Genomic DNA, 8847 nt, shown 5'->3' on the forward strand with positions numbered 1-8847 from the left:
CAAGCAGGTAGAGGGGCAGGGGGAGAAGCAGACTCCCTGCTGAGCAGGGATTCCACATGGGGCTCCATCCCATCCCAGGACCCTGAGATCATGACCTGAGCTGAGGGCAGACCTAACCCACTGAGCCATCCAGGTGCCCTCCATAATCTGCATTTTTTAAAAAAGATTTTATTTTATTTATTTGACAGGGAGAGAGAGATCACAAGCAGGCAGAGCAGCAGGCAGAGAGAGAGAGGAAAGCAGGCTCCCTGCTGAGCAGAGAACCCGATTCGAGGATGGATCCCAGGACCCTGAGACCACGACCTGAGCAGAGGCTTTAACCCACTGAGGCTTTAACCCACTGAGCCACCTAGGCGCCCCCATGATCTGCATTTTAATAGACACACTAAATGTGTCTTTTTAGCACCAAATTGGAGATTCCTACTGTGTACAAGCCACAAATTTTCCTTAACTTTTATAGAACAGCTCTTAATTATTAATTTTATTTGTAATTGGAAAATATCTATTTTTAAAAGAACACACCTAAAAAATGAATAAGTAAAAATAAAATAAGATAAAATAAAGGACCCCACCTATGTATGGCAGGAATCTTTTGCCTATATCTCAAAACATATTCATGCAGAGAAAACAAAAGTCTTTCATAAGCTCAAAAACTACAAAAATAATTGAAACTGACAGCCTTGAGGAGCCAAAAGAGAAAGTGACTCATTGTTAGGTTTCAGGCCTTTCTAGAGAAAGAACATAATCACAAATTTAGAAAATTAACCCAGTTTGAATTCATCACCAGAGCTGCTCATGGCAGGATTAAATGCTCTTTTTTTCTTGATCACTGGGTTATGGAAGTTTTTCTTAAACTGTCTATTCTATTAAATTAATGTAACTGGAAATTTTAAATCCCCTAAATGTAGTATGAATAAAACAGAATTTTAACCTAAATTTGTAAGCTTGGTTGTCTGCTTTCATATGATACTTGTGGAAATACAAATCAGTGCAATCTCTAGGAAGGACAATTTGCAGAATTTTTCAAAATTTCAAATTCTTAAAGTTTTAATTCATGAAATCCCATTTTTTGATGATTATCCTACAAGTGCGCTCATTCATGTGCAAAGTAAACTATGATGACTTTTGTTCATTGTACAGTTGTTTATTTAAAAAAAAAAAAAAAAAGCAAAACCAGAAACGACCAAAGGAAATGCTAAATAGATTATGGTACATCTAGACTGTAAAATACTATATACTATATAGCTATGTATTAATATATAGTGATATCCAAAATGTATTTAATGGAGAAAAGTTCCACTGAAAAGAGCCAGACAGGGGCGCCTGGGTGACTCAGTAGGTTAAAGCCTCTGCCTTCGGCTCAGGTCATGATCTCAGGGTCCTGGGATGGAGGCTCGAATCAGGCTCTCTGCTCAGCAGGGAGCCTGCTTCCTCCTCTCTCTCTGCCTGCCTCTCTGCCTGCTTGTGATCAATGGCTGTCAAATAAATAAATAAAATCTTTAAAAAAAAAAAAAAAGAGCCAGACATTCTTAGAGAAATAGTTAATCCTAGGGCTGGAGATGAAAAAATTATAAGAGCCTGTAACATCTTTTGGTATCAGAAAATAAACAAATGCTTAAAAAATCACATGAACATGGGAACACAGCCCCGCAAACAGTTTGAAGGGTTCCCCTGGCTGAATCTGGAATAATAGATTATAAACAATGAAATAAAAAAGAATCTATGAGCCCCTAGTGATACTAAGCAATATAAATAAATAAAAGTAAGGGAGGGAATGACGGAGCTAAGAAATCACCATTTTGCAATCATGAGAGTAATAAATTGATTCAGGCAATAATCATCAGTAAGTGCTAAAACCATTGAGCACAAGTCTTATCGGGAACATAGCCTCGAAGTATCTCCCCTTAAGATACTTATCAAACAGGGGTGCCTGGGTGCTCAGTTGCAGGTAAGCTTCCCACTCTTGGTTTTGGCTCAGGCCAAAACCCAGATCATGTCATGATCTCATGGTGGTGAGATCCAGCCCTGCATCAGGCTCCGTGCTGAGTTGAGCATGGAGCCTGCTTGGAATTCTCTCTCTTCTCCCCCTGCCCCTCCCCTGCTCATGCACATGTGTGCTTTTTCTCTCAATAAATAAATAAATAGATAATAGATAAATAAAGAATTAAATTTTTTACAAAAAGATATACAGGGGCACCTGGGTGGCTCAGTGGGCTAAAGCCTCTGCCTTTGGCTGGGATCGAGCCCCGCATGGGCTCTCTGCTTGGCATGGAGCCTACTTCCCTTCCTCTCTTTTTATCTGCCTCTCTGCCTATATGTGATCTCTGTCTGTCAAATAAATAAATAAAATATTTTTTAGAGCGCCTGGGTGGCTCAGTGGGTTAAGCCGCTGCCTTCGGCTCAGGTCATGATCTCAGGGTCCTGGGATGGAGGCCCGCATCAGGCTCTCTGCTCAGCAGGGAGCCTGCTTCCTCCTCTCTCTCTGCCTGCCTCTCTGCCTGCTTGTGATCTCTCTCTGTCAAATAAATAAATAAAATCTTTAAAAAACAATAAAAAATTAAAAAAATAAAATATTTTTTAAAATTTAAAAAAAAAGAAGAGAGATACCAAATAAGAGACAAATGGTAACTTACAATGGAGACACCCACAAAAAGCGTCAAAACTGGTACAAACTGGTATGGTATGCCTGCCAAAAATTCATAACTTGAATCTATCCATGAGGAAAGAATCAGAAAAACCATAATGAATATTCTATAAAAACCAAACCAAACAACAAAAGTAGAACAAAAAACTTCCCTATAGTCTTCAAATGACAAATGAAAGTGTCATAAGAAACAAAGGAAAGCAGAGGGACTGTTTAGAAAGATCCAAGAGACATGACAATTATGCAATACATAGGGGCCTACGAGTGGCTCAGTCAGTTTAACAGCTGACTCTTGATTTCTGCTCAGGTCACGATCTCAGGGTCCTGGGATCCAGCCCCACATCAGACTCTGTGCTCGGTGGAGAGGCTGCTTGAGGATTCTCTCTCTCCCTCTGCCCCTCCCCCGGCTTGCACACTTTCTCTCAAATCTTTAAAAAAATAAAATGCAGTATGTAATTGTGGATCAATACATTTTGGAAACAATAAATTTTGCTCTGAAAGAGTATTAAAATGTGAACAAAGACTACATTTTCTGTATTTGATAATTGTACTATGGTTATGTAAGAAAATCAGAATAAGAAATTCTAACAAATTTAGGAAAAAGATTGATGGTTCTGTAACCATAGATCCAAGTTGCAACCAGAATCAGTTTTAAACACATTCAGTGGATAAACACAAATTATCTTGGTAAACCTGCTTTTGCAAGCTGACCAATCATCATCACTTGGGAAAGTCAGCTGAGCAGGGCTGGATTCACTCCAAAAAAGATGATTCAGAGACCAACCAATGAACAGTGGTCACTAGCGTAAGCAAGCTTTAAGGGTAGTGCCAACTGATCTATGCCTCTGAAAGCACACCCATCTTGAATCCCATGCTTCCCAAAGACCCAGCAGTTGGCTTTGCTCAGACTTTGCCTGACCAATATTCATCCTTTTATTTCAGAAATTGAGTGGTAGTCTCATTATCCTTTGGTAATTCTGGAGTTCCCATAGGTCATTTTGAAAATTCTTTGTTGGCAGCATTCCAGGTAATATTTGGGGCCAATAGTTAACTGGGCCCCTTGTGCCCAAACTTTGTCGGTCAGGTCAGCTTTGAGATGAGTCAGTTTCAATAACCATTTGAGCTCTTTTTTCATTGAATCTTTGTTACTGCATTTATTCTTCTAGTTTTTGTAACCAAGAAGTTCTTTGCATAAGATCATTAGATTTAGGGTGCCTGGGTGGCTCAGTGGATTAAGCCTCTGCCTTCAGCTCAGGTCATGATCTCAGGGTCCTGGGATCGAGCCCCGCATCTGGCTCTCTGCTCAGCGATGAGCCTGTTTCTCCCTCTCTCTGCCTGCCTCTCTGCCTACTTGTGATCTCTGTCTGTCAAATAAATAAGTAAAATCTTTTTACAAAAAAAGAATTAATTAATGATTGAACAAATTATTATACCTTTCTAGCATTTAGTGGGCAAACTGTTACCACTTTTTTCTCTCTGCTTCCATCTTGCAGAAGAGAGCAACAGGAACATGTCATTGTACATGTGTATCAGCAGCATGAATATGTTCTATAACTACCTTCTCCCAATTTCTCTATCTTTTGGCCAGACTACCTTTGCAGAGTGGTGGCTTCTGTGACCCCACAGTCTCTGGTCCCGAGTGAATGGATGGGATTCTTCTCTATATTCCCCATCTCTAAACTGACTGAAACAAGCCTTGCTGGCCTCCAGCCGGACTATGTGAGGGAGAAATGCATCGTCTAACATAAAAATGGAGAACAGGTTCATATCCGCATGTCTCCTTAGTCTGAAAGAAAGTTAATCCCAAGATTTACAGACAAAGTACTTTCCTTAGCTACAGGTGCAAATCACTGTCACTTAGAAATCCTCCTGCATAGAAACACATTCTGGGAGTATTTTATCTTTTATCACAGAAGACATTTTACATGACATTTAAACAAAAATGAAATGAAATGGGAAAAAAATAAAATAAGTGACATTTAAACAAAAAATTTAATAGGGTCTACACAAAGACTTGTGAGTGGAGCCATTTCACCCGCAATGACATTCCAGCCCCCACGAATGATCCTCCCTTGGGCTCTCTGCTCAGCGGGGAGCCTGCTTCCCCCCTCTCTCTCTGCCTGCCTCTCTGCCTACTTGAGATCTCTGGCTGTCAAATAAATAAATAAATTCTTTTTTAAAAACATATTTTATTTATTTATTTGACAGAGAGAGATCACAGGAAGGTAGAGAGGCTGGCAGAGAGAGAGAGAGAGAGAGAGAAGCAGGCTCCATGCTGAGCAGAGAGCCCGACGTGGGACTCAATCCCAGGACCCTGGGATCATGACCTGAGCTGAAGGCAGAGGCTTTAACACACTGCGCCACCCAGGTGCCCCCCAATAAATAAATTCTTAAAAAAAAAAAAAAAAAGATCATTAGGCTTAGGTCTTTGTTCTGAGTAATTAGACCTTTTGGTTTGGAATAATACCGTTTGGTAATTACACCAAGATGTTTAATGAGGTTATGAGACCTTTTGGCTTCTAAATCTACCATTTGAAAATGTTTGCTGTAAACCTGCTTATTCTCCTGCTACATGCTTTGGTTTTTATTTTGCTTTGTCTTAATATTTTTTTCCTAGGTATCTTATGGTTTGGGGTGCAATTGTAAATGGGATTGACTCCTTAATTTCTCTTTCTTTTGTCTTGTTGTTGGTGTAGAGAAATGCAACTGATTTCTGTGCATTGATTTTATATCCTGACACTTTACTGAATTCCTGTACAAGTTCTAGCAGTTTTGGAGTGGAGTCTTTTGGGTTTTCCACATATAGTATCATATCATCTGCGAAGAGTGATAATTTGACTTCTTCTTTGCCGATTTGGATGCCTTTAATTTCCTTTTGTTGTCTGATTGCCGAGGCTAGGACTTCTAGTACTATATTGACTGATTTGTCTTAATATTTTTTTAAAGATTTTATTTTTAAGTAATCTCTATACCTAACATGAGGCTTTAGCCTACAAACCCAATATCAAAAGTCGCTTGCTCTACTGGTTAAGCCAGTCAGGCACCCCTGTTTTGCTTTTCAGAAGTTTTAAAGTTCATTTAAAAACAATAGTAAAGCCATTGTATGTTAACATAAAAAGTATATGTAAAAATAAATAACAAGATTTTATGAAAAAAATAGGAGCATAGCATTATGTTTTACCTTTTTATAGGACTAAACAGAAAATAGTTGAGTTCTTGTAAAGGCTTCTGCCTTTAATTTATTGTGTTCTTTTTTGAAGACAGGAAGAAAACGCATCCTGGCACAAGCATGTAGTTGGAAGAGGGAGCACTATCTTAATAGCTTTTATAGACAATTATGGATATTTTTCTCTGCTAAAACATTAGAACTTGGCAAGCAATAGTTTCTTAAAGATTAATTGCTTTTTATTGCTAGATTTTCCATTGAATAGATATACCACATTTTGCTTATCTGTTTATAAGTTGATGGACATTTGAAGTTAAATTAAAATTCTGGTCTTGGGACACCTGGGTGGCTCAGTCGGTTAAGTGTCTGCCTTTGGTGAAGGTCATGATCCTCCAGTCCCTGGGATCCAGCCCTGCATCGGGCTCCCTGCTCACTGGGGAGCCTGCTTCTTCTCCCTCTGCCTCTGTTCCTCCTGCCACTTGTGCTTTCCTCTCTCTCACATAAATAAATAAAATCTTAAGAAAATCTTTTTGAACATATACAGTAAATTCTGAATATCTCAAGGAGAAATAAACTTCATTTTCTTTGGTTTAATAGAACCACTGACATAGTCAAAATATTGAATAATCCAATGTCTTGGCTATATTGTCAAAATATTCTTGGGGCACCTCAGTGACACAGTTGGTTAAGCATTCAAATCGGTTTCGGCTTAGATCACGAGCTCATGGTTGTGAGACCGAGCCCCACATCTGGGCTGAGTGCACTTGGGATTCTCTCTCTTCCTCTCCCTCTCCCTCTGCCCAATAAACACATCTTTTTTAAAAAAAAGAAGAAGAATATTGTTTGATCTCTGTGATACAAGATTGTGCAGAAAATAGTCAGCCTAGCAGGCCTAAAGTGCTATGCTTGGAAAGGCCTGTTTGCAAGGTTGGCTCACGGCCAGCATCAGGGAACTTAGGTTTTGGGAGGGTTCCCATTGTTTACTGATGAGACTGGCTCACTGAAATTTTGTACAAAGAATATGTGTTTCGCTGAGTACTTGCTTTTCCTTTTGGGAGTCTGGAATTTGGGTACATGCCAAGGGGTGTGCCTATGCAACTAGCTCCCTGTAGAACCTGAGGCACTGAATCTTTAATGAGCTTCCACGTTTGGCACCACTGCACACGTGTTGTCACAACTCATTGCGAGGAGGATTAAGCATGTCCTGTGTAGCTTTACTGGGAGAGGACCCCTGGAAGCTTGCGTCTAGGTTCTCCCAGACCATGTCCAGAAGCTTTTTCTCTTTACTGATTTTGCTCTGTATCATCTATACCCTTTCAGCCATGACTACTACTACTGTACACAGAGTCCTGAGAGTCTTCCTAGTGAATCATTGTCCCTGGCAGTGGTCTTGGGGGATCTTTAATCCAAACACTTACAAATGCAGTAAAAGATCTACTTTTTGAGGAAAATATCCTGCAACTTTTACACAGAACCAGAATATAGTGCATCTTGGTGTGAGAACTCACATATTATATATGATTTAGGAAACTACCCTCCAAATAACTATGGTTCCAGAATTCCTACGGATGAAAGGACTCCACAGACTGGACTGGGCATTTTAACTTAGAGCAGAGCACATAGCCATACGGATTGATTTTTTCCCCCCTGAATTACATAAATCTTTCTTCTTTTTTTGATAACTTTTTTTTTTTTAAGATTTTGTTTATTTATTTGACAGAGAGAGACACAGCGAGAGAGGGAACACAAGCAGGGGAAGTGGGAGAGGGAGAAGGAGGCCTCCAGCTGAGCAGGGAGCCCAATGAGGGCCTTAATCCCAGAACTGTGGGATCATAACGTGAGCTGAAGGTAGACGCTTAACGACTGAGCCACCCAGGTGCCCCTAAATATTTCTTTTTGTACAAACATGAACATGTTAAGCCATGCTCTAGGGACTTTAACTCATTAAAAAAAAATTACCTCTAAGACCTATCCCTTAAGGAAGCAGCAAAATAGAGGGTGGGTAGATGGGGGGAAAAAAGAAAAAAATAAATAAATCTCCTTGCCTTAGAGCAATTACAGGCTTCAAAAATAAGTCAAAATATCCTCAGATCTCATACTAGCCTTTATGTCTATGTTGCTACACACGATAAATCACTGTGCTAGCAGACACCGCTCAGTATTTTTTAATATATATATTATATATATATATAAATAAAATAAAATATATAATAAAATAAAAATATTTATAAATAAAATAAAAAATAAAAAATATATAATAAAATAAAAATATATAAATATAAATAAAAATAAGTATTTAACTTATTAAACAATTATGAATTATCATTATTTTCTCTCTCTTATATAAGCAAATACTGGTGTTACAACTCGGTAACCCTACCCCATAAAGGAGAATCCCATTCTGTGTTTTTGTAATTCAAGAAGCTTTCCATAATCAGAACATCAGAACTTTTTGTTGTTTGGGGCTTTTTTTGTTGTTGTTTTTAATACCAGATTTATCTTTTTTTTTTTTTTTTTTTTTTAAGATTTTACTCATTCATTTGACAGAGAAAGAGATCACAAGTAGGCGGAGAGGCAGGCAGAGAGAGAGGGGGAAGCAGGCTACCCGCTGAGCAGAGAGCCCTACGCTGGACTCCATCCCAGGACCCTGGGATCATGACCCGGGCCGAAGGCAGAGGCCTTAACCCACTGAGCTACTCAGGCATCCCAGATTTATCACTTTTTTAAAACAAGAGACTTTTCCCCAAAGTGAAGAATAAGAAACAATTCCAATGTCCATGCATTTCCACTGCAGTCTTTTTCTTTTTTTTTTTTTTTTTTTAAGATTTTATTTATTTATTTGACACAGAGAGAGATCACAAGTAGGCAGAGAGGCAGGCAGAGAGAGAGGGGGGGAAGCAGGCTCCCGCCAAGCAGAGAGCCCGATGCAGGGCTCGATCCCAGGACCCTGAGATCATGACCCCAGCCAAAGGCAGAAGCTTAACCCACTGAGCCACCCAGGCACCCCTCCACTGCAGTCTTGACACCTCCTTCACTC

This window comes from Mustela lutreola, chromosome 3 (assembly GCF_030435805.1).
Source record: "Mustela lutreola isolate mMusLut2 chromosome 3, mMusLut2.pri, whole genome shotgun sequence".
Classification (NCBI taxonomy): Eukaryota; Metazoa; Chordata; class Mammalia; order Carnivora; family Mustelidae; genus Mustela; species Mustela lutreola.